This window comes from Schistocerca serialis, chromosome 2 (genome assembly GCF_023864345.2).
Source record: "Schistocerca serialis cubense isolate TAMUIC-IGC-003099 chromosome 2, iqSchSeri2.2, whole genome shotgun sequence".
In the NCBI taxonomy this organism is placed as follows: domain Eukaryota; kingdom Metazoa; phylum Arthropoda; class Insecta; order Orthoptera; family Acrididae; genus Schistocerca; species Schistocerca serialis.
This window is the reverse complement of record NC_064639.1, coordinates 149,368,699-149,382,143: the sequence shown is the minus strand read 5'-3', so window position 1 is coordinate 149,382,143 and position 13,445 is coordinate 149,368,699.

The window sequence follows — 13,445 nt, the reverse complement described above, 5'->3', positions numbered from 1 at the left end:
TCGTACAATGATATAATTTTGCAGGTACATCCAGTGGTAGATGTATCTACTGACTGCGAAATTTGTTGCGAATACAGTTAGCAGTACAGAAGTAATAAATTAAAATGGCACACATGATGCGGCAGTTTTTCAGGCGTCTCAGTATTTGACATCATATCTGCTGAAATATTAGTCACACATTGATATATTTTTGTTGGTACATTCGGATGTATATGTGGATCCTGTCTGAGAAATGTGCTACGAATACAATTAGTGGTAAGGAAGCAATAAATTTATGCGTCATGCATGATGAGGCAACTTGTCACGCTTCTCAGTGTTCATGACGTCATTTCTCTTGAATTATGAGTCGTTGTTGTTTTTGTTGTTATGGTCTTCAGTCCAGAGACTGGTTTGATGCAGCCCTCCATGCTACTCTATCCTGTGCAAGTTTCTTCATTTCCAAGTAGCTACTGCACCTTACATCCTACTGAATCTGCTTAGTGTATTCATCTCTTGGTCTCCCTCTATGATTTTTACCCTCCACACTTCCCTCCACTACTAAACTGGTGCCTCAGAACATGTCTTACCAACCGATCCCTTCTTCTAAACAAGCTGTGACACAAATTCCTTTTCCCCCTAATTCGTGTCAGTACCTCCTAATTAGTTACGTGATCTACCCATTTAACGTTCAGTATTCTTCTGTAGCACTGTAATTCGAAAGCTTCTATTTTCTTCTTGTCTAAATTATTTATCGTCCAAGTTTCACTTCCATACATAGCTACACTACACACAAATGCTTTATAAGAACAGACTTCCTAACACATATATCTATACTCGATGTTAACAAATTTCTCTTCTTCAGAAACGATTTTTTTGCCATTGCCAATCTATCTTTTATATCCTCCCTACTTCGACCATCATCAGTGATTTTGCTCTGCAAATAGCAGAACTCATCTGCTACTTTATAAGTGCCCCATTTCCCAATCTAATTCCCTCAGCCTCACTTGATTTAATTAGACTACATTCCATTATCCTCGTTTTGCTTTTGTTGATATTCATATTATAGCCTCCCTTCAAGACACTGTCTATTCCGTTCAACTGCTTTTCCAGGTCCTTTGCTGTCTCTGACAGAATTACAATGTCATCGGCTAACATCAAAGATTTTATTTCTTCTCCATGCCCTCCCAAGGCTATTAGTAGTTCTAATGGAATATTGTCTACTCCCGGGGTCTTGTTTGGAGTTAGGTCTTCCAGTGCTCTGTCAAAATCTTCAAGCAGTATCATATCTCCTATTTCATCTTCACTTACTTCCTCTTCCATTTCCATAATATTGCCCTCAAGTACATCGCCGTTGTATAGATCATCTATGTACTTCTTCCACCTTTCTGCTTTCTCTTCTATGCTTAGAACTGGTTTTTCATCTGAGCTGTTGATGTTCATACAATTGGTTCTCTTTTCTCCAACGGTATCTTTAATTTTCCTGTAGGCAGTATCTATCTTACCCCAGGTGATATATCCCTGCATACTTACATTTGTCCTCTAGCCATCCGTGCTGAGCCATTTTGCACTTCCTGTCGATCTCATTTTTGAGATGTTTATATTCCTTTTTGCCTGCTTCATTTACTGCATTTTTATATTTTCTCCTTTCATCAATTAAATTCAATATGTCTTCTGTTACCCAAGGATTTCTACTAGCCCTCGTCTTTATACCTACTTGGTCCTCTGCTGCCGTCACTATTTCATCTCTCAAAGCTACCCATTCTTCCTCTACTGTATTTCTTTCTCCCATTCTTGCCAATCGTTCCCTAATGCTCTCCCTGAAAGTCTCTACAACCTCTGGTTCTATCAGTTTATCCAGGTCCCATCTCCTTAATTTTCACCTTTGTGCAGTTTCTTCAGTTTTAATATACAGTTCATAACCAATAGATTGTGGTCAGAGTCCATATCTGCCCCTGAAAATATCTTACAGTTTAAATCCCGGCTCCTAAATCTCTGTGTTACCAGTATATGGCCTTCCTGACACCTTCCAGTATCTCCAGGTTTCTAGTCCTGAAAGACAACATGTGACGCCAATGCCTCACCATAACTCCGGACATGCTTTACAGTGCTGTTCACAACATTATTCCTCGACTACAGCTATTGTTAAGGAATGATGGTGGACATATTGAGCATTTCCTGTAAAGAACATCATATTTCCTTTGTCTTACTTTGTTATGATAATTATTGCTATTCTGATCAGATGAAGCGCCAACTGTCGGACATTTTTTGAACGTTTGTATGTTTTTGGTTCTATAAAACCCCATGTCATTCCAAGCATGTGTGCCAATTTGTACTTCTTTATCTACATTATTCCGTGATTTATTCAGTTTTCAAATTTATACTGACTTTTTGATCACCCGGTACATAGGTACCTCCATCCATTTTTATACTGTGTATGGACTTCTCGAAGCTTCTCGAAATTTATCATGTTTGCAATGTTTACATATTCTGGAATATTCGCTGTTTATACAAACAGCTGCACTGTCTGCTCATAAGGTGTCGATAATAAACGTGCTTGCAGTACTGAGTTTTGCACTTCACTGATGAACCTCAGTTCGTGTTGGGACTTCATTGTGCTTACGATGTGACGACGTATCTGTCGTCTTCGGCTCTGGTCCCATGGAGCCTTGAGATATTACATGGCAGTGAGTGTGCACCTCGTAAACTCTTTAATTTAATAACTGGATGATAATCATGGGATTCCGACGAACGAAACCATCAATGTCGCCGAACGAGAGGTAAGCTCTACTTACATTAGTCCACGGATTCCTGCATTTTCAAATGTTAACAGACTTTTCTTTCGTCCTGTATATTACGCGCGTAAGGAAAGGAAAGATCATGGAATGGTTTCTCACTCAGAGATCGAATTGGAATGTTGTTTCCTCTTGAGTGTGTGGAGTTATGTCTCGTGTAAGAAGGAGCTAAGGGAGTGCTGTTTATCGTTCGGCGACATTGATGGTTTCGTTGGTCGGAATCCCATGATTTTCATCCAGTTATTAAATTAAAGAGTTTACGAGGTGCACACTCACTGCCATGTAATATCTCAAGGCCCCATGGGACCAGAGCCGAAGACGACAGATACGTCGTCACATCGTAAGCACAATGAAGTCCCAACACGAACTGAGGTTCATCAGTCAAATTGGCACACATACCTGTAACGGATTGGCATTTTCCTAAAACCAACGACGCGTGCAGAAAACTGGCCAACAGATGGGGATAGACAGCAACACGTCAGCGACGCCACCTGAGAATCGTGTAGAAAATGAGCTGTAAGAGAGAGGGAGTAGGATGCGTCAACAGTCGCAGCATGTTGACTTTAACGGAAAAGTCTCTGTTGCTGAAGTTTTGTTACAGAATGGAGAATCCGCTACTGCAGCTTTACGATCGCCCAGTTGAAATATCGCTGTGAAGGAAATCATCTCGAAGCTCGAAGCACCGGTTTGTGTAGACGATACGCCCCGTAGTGGGCGACCAGACACAAGTGCTACGGTTGCTCGGACCCTTCAGGACGAAATGGAGACTGTAATCACCCCATTCCTTCCTACTTCCATCTATTGTCCACATTAAATAATGTCCACTCCAAGTAGTTAATAAACAAAGTCTTTTATGAATCTCTCACATCAGGTCCTCACGTTTGGTTTAATCAAAATAAATCTGAAGATTGTTGTTGCAGCATTTTTTTTACAAAAATGTATTTTCTCACATTTCAGCATATCGTACAGTATTATGATTTTTCACGTTAACAGAGCGGAAATTAAATTGTCCGCACAAAAATACAAAAATATGTCCGATCGCATCAGTGGCGAGCTTATGAAATGGTTCAAATGGCTCTAAGCCCTATGGGACTTAACTTCTGAGGCCATCAGTCCCCTAGAACTTAGAACTACTTAAACCTAACTAACCTAAGGACATCACACACATCTATGCCCGAGGCAGGATTCGAACCTGCGACCGTAGCGGTCGCGCAGCTCCAGACTGTAGCGCCTAGAACCGCTCGGCCACTCCGGCCGGCGGTGAGCTTATGACTCCCATACTTCGCGGAAATAAACATATTCCAAAGCGTCTACAGTTTTTTCTTAACTGCCGCGCGGGATTAGCCGAGCGGTCTAGGGCGCTGTACTCATGGACTGTGCGGCTGGTCCCGGCGAGGTTCGAGTCCTCCCTCGGGCATGGGTGTATGTGTTTCTCCTTCGGATAATTTACGTTAAGTAGTGTGTAAGCTTAGGGACTGATGACCTTAGCAGTTAAGTCCCATAAGATTTCATACACATTTGAACTTTTTTTTTTCTTAACAAATTTCTACTAAGTTTCTGTTGCATTATTAATTTCGATTATTATTTTGAATCCAGAATTATACAGAAATAAATATAGTAACCAGTACAGGATTGCGTAGTTACTAATACACACATCAAAAAAATTTTTGTATCACCCTGGTTCCCAGAACTTTTGAAGATAAACGTTGACTGTGGATATTGTATCACAGACACAGTCCTTTTGACTGTTCAGAGATGTCACTAAACCCGCCCACAGATGTAAATAACCATACATGAGCAGCGACTATTAGACGGAGGGGTCCGACAGACGATCAATTCCAGTCATTCCACCAGGAAGGAGGTACACGGCTCGTGTTGTCTGTAGTTCAACCACGCCTGGACGGTCGATACCGTGGTTCGATCGCGTCCACTCTGTTACTTTGTGCCAGGAGGGACTATCAACAAGGCAAGTGTCCAGGCGTCTCGGAGTGAACCAAAGCGATGTTGTTCGGACATGGAGGAGATATAGAGAGACAGGAACTGTCGATGACATGCCTCGCTCAGACCACCCAAGGGCTACTACTGCAGTGGGTGACCGCTACCTACGGATTATGGGTCGGAGTAACCCTGACAGCAACGCCACCATGTTGAATAATGCTTTTTGTGCAGCCACAGGACGTTCCGTTACGACTCAAACTATGTGCAGTAGGCTGCCTGTCGCGCAGCTTCACTCCAGACGTACATGGTGAGATCCATCTTTGCGACACTATGCAGCGTGGTACAGAAGGGACCAACAACATGCCGAAAGGAACCGCTCAGTATTGGCGTCACGTTCTCTTCATCAATGAGTGTCGCGTATGCCTTCAACCAGACAATCGTCGGAGACGTGCTTGGAGGCAACTGGGATAGGCTGAATGCCTTAGACCTTAGACACACTGTCCATCGAGTGCAGCAAGGTTTAGGTTCCCTGCTGTTTCAGGGTGGCATTATGTGGGGCCGACGCACGCCGCTGGTGGTCATAGAAGGCCCAGTAACGGCTGTAGGTTACGTGAATGCCATCCTCCGACATATAGTGCAACTGTATTAGCAGCATATTGGCAAGGCATTCGTCTTCATGGAGGACAATTCCACCCACATTGTGCACATCTTGTGAATGACTTCCTTCAGGATAACGACATCACTCGACAGAAGTGGTCAGCATGTTCTTCAGACGAGAACCTTATCGAATATGAATGGGATGGATTGAAAAGGGTTGTTTATGGACGACGTGGCCCACCAGCCAATCTGAGGGATCTAAGCTGAATCGCTGTTGAGGAGTGGGACAATCTGGACCAACAGTGCCTTGTTGAACTTTTATATGGTAAGCCACGACGAGTGCAGGTATGCATCAATGCAAGAGAACGTGCTAATGGGTATTAGAGTTACCGGTGTGAACAGCAATCTCTACCACCACCGCTGAAGGTCACGTTGTATGGTGGTACATCATGCAAAGTGTGGTTTTCATGAGCGATAAAAAGGGCGGACATGATGTTTATGTTGATCTCTATTTCAATTTTCTCGGAACCGAGGTGACGCAATTTTTTTTAACAATTGTAGAAATTTCAAGTGTGCCAGTAACTTGTAATTTCAAATGTTTAAAAAAAAAAATAATTTTAAGTGTACATTCAGATCATGTTCTGGTCGAAACTAAAATATTATATAATGTAAGACTTTTTAATCAATTTTAGCTTGAAATATACTGTGTATGGAAGTATATGATAGTTTTCAGAAAACCATCTGAGATAATACTGACCTCTCCAGATTTCTATAAATAACACTGGTATTGATAACTAATTTTGAGGAAAATTATTCCTAGAGGAGGATGTGCCGTTACAAGACATCAGCGAGATCGTCTCTGCATAGTGAAGTCAGCGCTCGTGAAGTCGCACGTCACACTGGCATTCCATACACTACTGTTAGGAGTGCACAAAGGCGTACCCCCAATTCTATTACTACAAAATCCTGGGTCATTGCAAACTGATAGCCACCGATTTTGTGACGAGGAGAGCATTTGCAGTGTGGGCACTTCAAAAAATCAGGGTAGATGACCATCAGTTAACGTATTGTGCACCGTCGAAGCCCATTTCATACTCCAAGGGCCCGTAAGCACACAGAACTGCAGAATTGGACTACCGAAAATCCATAACGGTCATGGAAACTCCACTGTATGACGCGATAGTCACGGTGTGTTGTGGAAGTATTGATCGGACCCTTTTTCTCCAAGGAAATGAGAGGAGCTGCTTTTCAAATTGTCAGCGCAATGGGTGCGAAGTACGCCGATATTTTCCAGAATCACGTCATACCTAGCGTAGCTAATAAACACCTGGCAGCTAAGGAGGGGAAGAAATCCATTGTGCACTCCGTGTGCATTCCGGGTGGAGTCATTCCTGATGTGGAAAGGGTCCTTCCAGATGCCATGAAGAGCACAGGGTGCAGCCAGCTGCAGGTGGTGGCACATGTCGGCACTAATGACGTGTGTCGCTTTGGATCTGAGGAAATTCTCTCTGCATTCCAGCGGCTGTCTGATTTGGTGAAGGCTGCCGGTCTTGCTTACGAGATGAAGGCAGAGCTCACCATCTGCAGCATCGTTGACAGAACCGACTGCGGACCTTTGGTGCAGAGCCGGGTGGAGGGTCTGAATCAGAGGCTCAGACGGTTTTGCGACCGTGTTGGCTGCAGATTCCTTGACTTGCGCCATAGGGTGGTGGGGTTTCGGTCAGGAGTTCACTACGCTCAGCTGACGGCTGGACTGGGTGGTTTTTTAGGTTAGAAGGCCTCGGGAAAGTGCGGGGTGGACTGCAATCTCAAACGGTGCATGGCAAATACAGGACGTGCTTGGATCAAGGAACAGTCGGAATTGTAAATTGTTGTAGTTGTGCTGGGAAAGTCCCTGAGCTACAAGCGCTAATAGAAAGCACAGAAGCTGAAATCGTTATAGGTACAGAAAGCTGGCTAAAGCCTGAAATAAATTCTGCAGAAATTTTTACGAAGTCTCAGACGGTGTTCAGGAAAGATAGATTAGGCAGAATTGGTTGAGGAGTGTTTGTGTCTGTCAGTAATGGTTTATCTTGTAGTGAAGTCTAAGTAGATACTCCGTGCGAATTGGTATGGGTGGAGGTTATACTTAACAGCCGAACTAAGTTAATAACTGACTCCTTCTGCCGATCCCCAGACTCCGATGATATAGTTGCTGAACAGTTCAGAGAAAATTTGGGTCTCGTAACAAATAAATACCCCACTCAAACGGTTATAGTTGGTGGGGACTTCAACCTTTCCTCGATATGTTGGCAAAAATACTTGTTCAAAACCGGTGGTAGGCAGAAAACATCTTCCGAGATTATCCTAAATGCTTTCTCTGAAAATTATTTCGAGCAGTTAGTCCACGAACCCACGATAATTGTAAATGTTTGCGAAAACACACTTGACCTCTTAGCCACAAACAATCCAGAGCTAATAGAGAGCATCATGACTGATACAGGGATTAGTGATCACAAGGTCGTTGTAGTTAGGCTCAATACCGTTTCTTCCAAATCCACCAGTAACAAACGCAAAATAATTTTATTTAAAAAAAGCGGATAAAGTGTCACTAGAAGCCTTCCTAAGAGACAATCTCCATTCCTTCCGAACTGACTATGCAAATGTAGACGAGATGTGGCTCAAATTAAAAGATATAGTAGCAACAGCAATTGAGAGATTCATACCTCATAAATTGGTAAGAGATGGAACTGATCCCTCATGGTACACAAAACAGGTCCGAACGCTGTTGCAGAGGCAACGGAAACAGCATGCGAAGTTCAGAAGAACGCGAAATCCCGAAGATTGGCTAAAATTTACGGACGCGCGAAATTTGGCACGGACTTCAATGCGAGATGCCTTTAATAGGTTCCACAAGGAAACATTGTCTCGAAATTTGGTAGAAAATCCGAAGAAATTCTGGTCGTATGTAAAGTACACAAGCGGCAAGACGCAGTCAATACCTTCGCTGCGCAGTGCCGATGGTACTGTTACCAACGACTGTGCCGCTAAAGCGTAGTAATTGAACGCAATTTTCCGAAATTCCTTCACCAGGGAAGACGAATGGAATATTCCAGAATTTGAAACACGAACAGCTGCTAGCATGAGTTTTTTAGAAGTAGATGTCTTAGGGGTTGCGAAGCAACTCAAATCGCTTGATACGGGCAAGACTTCAGGTCCAGATTGTATACCGATTAGGTTCCTTTCAGATTACGCTGATACAATAGCTCCCACTTAGCAATCATATACAACCGCTCGCTCACAGATAGGTCTGTACCTACAGAGTGGAAAATTGTAGTAGGGTTTTGGAGCATATACTGTATTCAAACATTATGAATCACCTCGAAGGGAACGATCTATTGATACGTAATCAGCATGGTTTCAGAAAACATCGTTCTTGTGCAACGCAGCTAGCTCTTTATTCGCGCGAAGTAATGGCCGCTATCGACAGGGGATCTCAGGTCGATTCCGTATTTCTGGATTTCCGGAAAGATTTTGACACCGTTCCTCACAAGCGACTTCTAATCAAGCTGCGGGCATAGGGGGTATCGTCTCAGTTGTGCGACTGGATTCGTGATTTCCTGTCAGGAAGGTCGCAGTTCGTAGTAATAGACGGCAAATCATCGAGTAAAACTGAAGTGATATCAGGTGTTCCCCAGGGAAGCGTCCTGGGACCTCTGCTGTTCCTGATCTATATAAATGACCTGGGGACAATCTGAGCAGTTCTCTTAGTTTGTTCGCAGATGAAACTGTAATTTACCGTCTAGTAAGGTCATCCGAAGACCAGTATCAGTTGCAAAGCGATTTAGAAAAGATTGCTGTATGGTGTGGCAGGTGGCAGTTGACGCTAAATAACGAAAAGTGTGAGTTGATCCACATGAGTTCCAAAAGAAATCCGTTGGAATTCGATTACTCGATAAATAGTACAATTCTCAAGGCTGTCAATTCAACTAAGTACCTGGGTGTTAAAACCACGAACAACTTCAGTTGGAAAGACCACATAGATAATATTGTGGGGAAGGCGAGCCAAAGGTTGCGTTTCATTGACAGGACACTTAGAAGATGCAACAAGTCCACAAAAGAGACAGCTTACACTACACTCGTTCGTCCTCTGTTAGAACATTGCTGCGCGGTGTGGGATCCTTACCAGGTGGGATTGACGGAGGACATCGAAAGGGTGCAAAAAAGGGCAGCTCGTTTTGTGTTATCACGTAATAGGGGAGAGAGTGTGGCAGATATGATACGCGAATTGGGATGGAAGTCATTAAAGCAAAGACGTTTTTCGTCGCGGCGAGATCTATTTACGAAATTTCAGTCACCACCTTTCTCTTCCGAATGCGAAAATATTTTGTTGAGCCCAACCTACATAGGTAGGAATGATCATCAAAATAAAATAAGATAAATCAGAGCTCGAACAGAAAGGTTTAAGTGTTCGCTTTTTCCCGCGCGCTGTTCGGGAGTGGAATGGTAGAGAGATAGTATGATTGTGGTTCGATGAACCCTCTGCCAAGCACTTAAATGTGAATTGCAGAGTAGTCATGTAGATGTAGACGTAGATGCTGGAAGGTACCATTTTAATGCAGGATGGCGCTCCATCCCACATTGTTACGTGTGTGCAGCATATCGTATGGTGGGGATCGTGTGATGAGCCGCCACTTCCGTCACGTCAGTTTGGCCTCTAAGGTCCGCAGACCTCAGTCCGTGTGATTATATGTTGCGGGGTTACCTGAGGTTGCAAGTCTACCGCGATCGTCCGACCTCGTTAGGGATGCTAAAAGACAACATCTGACGGCACTTTCTCACCATACCTATTGGAATTATGTCTACTACAGTCCCCACCATTGCCCCTTGACTACGATGAATGACAGCCAAAATGTTGAGAGTTTGTTATAACGAACATTGCCTTTGCTAAAAATTAACTGGAATCATTCTATGCACTTTTTTGGGTTTTAACAAAATCCCACGTAATTTCAACCAAGTGTATCAATTTTTATCTCTCTGTGTACATTAATCTGTGAAACATATAATTTTAAAATGTTATAGGACTTTTGGATCACGCTGGAAATGACATTACTTGTACGTACAGAATTTGTGAATATGCGCTGGAATGCTAATCATTTGTGTATCAAAGTATTAGCCCATTTTACGTTAATTTGACGGTTGTTGTACGCTGTCTTCATAAAACTGCAGTTTTAGTGGTAAGCAATGTACTTTCACTAACCTCCACATTCTATGTAAGATTTCATGGGCTTTCTGCCACTGTTAGTATTTCGCCCTTATTGTACCGGACACAGATGCATGAGCGCGCTGCACAAGTATTGGATAAGATCATTGACTCTGCTTTTAATGTAATCTCTGATGCACTTGGTTCCTAGTACGTTAAGCAGTGCTAGGGAATTCTTATTAGAGCCGTAGTCGCGAGCAGCTGACTTTCAGAGAAGGAAATCTGATATTTGTGAACCTGGGGGAGTTTATCTAGAGTACTTTATTATAGAGATGAAAACTTGTTTGCAAAAATATTTTGAAGATTGTATGATTGAGGAGGTTAGTGGAGGAATATTTCAAGGTAAAAAACGGATGCGATAGAATGAAATGTTTATGTGTCAGAATTATCAATTGAAGGAAATCTTTGCCCCTTAGATAACTATGAATATTCATGTTTAGGGTTGATTTGATCTCTTTCTTTTTATTACGTCACAACTAATGCACTGGTTTAAATGCCTGTAATTTTTGTAATCTGTAATAGAGCTTTCTTATATTATAAAGTATTGTTTGACACTAATAAGAGATTAATCTTCAAAAATGGTTCAAATGGCTCTAAGCACTATGGGACTTAAAATCTGAGGTCATGATTCCTCTAGACTTAGAACTACTTAAACCTAACTAACCTAAGGAAATCACATACATGCATGCCCGAGGCAGGAACAGCAGTGCGGTTCCGGACTGAAGCGCCCAGAACCGCTCAGCCACAGTGGCCGGCGCTTAATTTTTCGAAAACGCTTTTCTTTGAAGATTCCTCCATCATTCCGAGTAAAGTTTAAAATACACTCCTGGAAATGGAAAAAAGAACACATTGACACCGGTGTGTCAGACCCACCATACTTGCTCCGGACACTGCGAGAGGGCTGTACAAGCAATGATCACACGCACGGCACAGCGGACACACCAGGAACCGCGGTGTTGGCCGTTGAATGGCGCTAGCTGCGCAGCATTTGTGCACCGCCGCCGTCAGTGTCAGCCAGTTTGCCGTGGCATACGGAGCTCCATCGCAGTCTTTAACACTGGTAGCATGCCGCGACAGCGTGGACGTGAACCGTATGTGCAGTTGACGGACTTTGAGCGAGGGCGTATAGTGGGCATGCGGGAGGCCGGGTGGACGTACCGCCGAATTGCTCAACACGTGGGGCGTGAGGTCTCCACAGTACATCGATGTTGTCGCCAGTGGTCGGCGGAAGGTGCACGTGCCCGTCGACCTCGGACCGGACCGCAGCGACGCACGGATGCACGCCAAGACCGTAGGATCCTACGCAGTGCCGTAGGGGACCGCACCGCCACTTCCCAGCAAATTGGGGACACTGTTGCTCCTGGGGTATCGGCGAGGACCATTCGCAACCGTCTCCATGAAGCTGGGCTACGGTCCCGCACACCGTTAGGCCGTCTTCCGCTCACGCCCCAACATCGTGCAGCCCGCCTCCAGTGGTGTCGCGACAGGCGTGAATGGAGGGACGAATGGAGACGTGTCGTCTTCAGCGATGAGAGTCGCTTCTGCCTTGGTGCCAATGATGGTCGTATGCGTGTTTGGCGCCGTGCAGGTGAGCGCCACAATCAGGACTGCATACGACCGAGGCACACAGGGCCAACACCCGGCATCATGGTGTGGGGAGCGATCTCCTACACTGGCCGTACACCACTGGTGATCGTCGAGGGGACACTGAATAGTTCACGGTACATCCAAACCGTCATCGAACCCATCGTTCTACCATTCCTAGACCGGCAAGGGAACTTGCTGTTCCAACAGGACAATGCACGTCCGCATGCATCCCGTGCCACCCAACGCGCTCTAGAAGGTGTAAGTCAACTACCCTGGCCAGCAAGATCTCCGATCTGTCCCCCATTGAGCATGTTTGGGACTGGATGAAGCGTCGTCTCACGCGGTCTGCACGTCCAGCACGAACGCTGGTCCAACTGAGGCGCCAGGTGGAAATGGCATGGCAAGCCGTTCCACAGGACTACATCCAGCATCTCTACGATCGTCTCCATGGGAGAATAGCAGCCTGCATTGCTGCGAAAGGTGGATATACACTGCACTAGTGCCGACATTGTGCATGCTCTGTTGCCTGTGTCTATGTGCCTGTGGTTCTGTCAGTGTGATCATGTGATGTATCTGACCCCAGGAATGTGTCAATAAAGTTTCCCCTTCCTGGGACAATGAATTCACGGTGTTCTTATTTCTATTTCCAGGAGTGTAATTTGTCTTGTGTGCATTGCACCTTATGCCACACCCAACCACGGATTGTTTCTGATAAAGAAAGGAGAATTTAGTAGTGAGTAGATTATTTTTCTTTAGCTGCTGCATTTGCTGATTTCAATTTGCTTTCGAGAACATCAGTACACCAGACACATAACTATAATTCGATGAAGAGGTAAGTTACTTTTCTTTAGAGGTAGATCTCACTTTGCATTTTACTCAGCAAGCAGTATGTAGTCAGAATTTCCAGATGTTGTGCTAAGTGAATAGATTAATTTATGTTGCACAATGAAAGTAATCTTAAACAATTATTTTCTTCCGCTTTGAGAAATATTTTATTTTGAGAATATTTCAAGTCAGACATTGCACTTCACCTTCACAACGTACTTCAGTATTGGTTTCAGTCAAATAGTTTCCACCGATATGCAATCAGTTTCTTTTGAGGTTTACTTAGATTCATTTTAATTAATTTATAATTCAGCATTTCTCTAAGGTTAAAGTTTTGTTTCGCGACACGGGTCACAAGCTCATTGTAGGGCTTTCCGTCAGTCAGTATTGCTTAGTAGTTGAATGCAATATCTTAAGGACAATTTACACGAGGAGAAATACTGTAGGGTGTATCACAAAGAATAATCCGATTTGCCACGTGTATA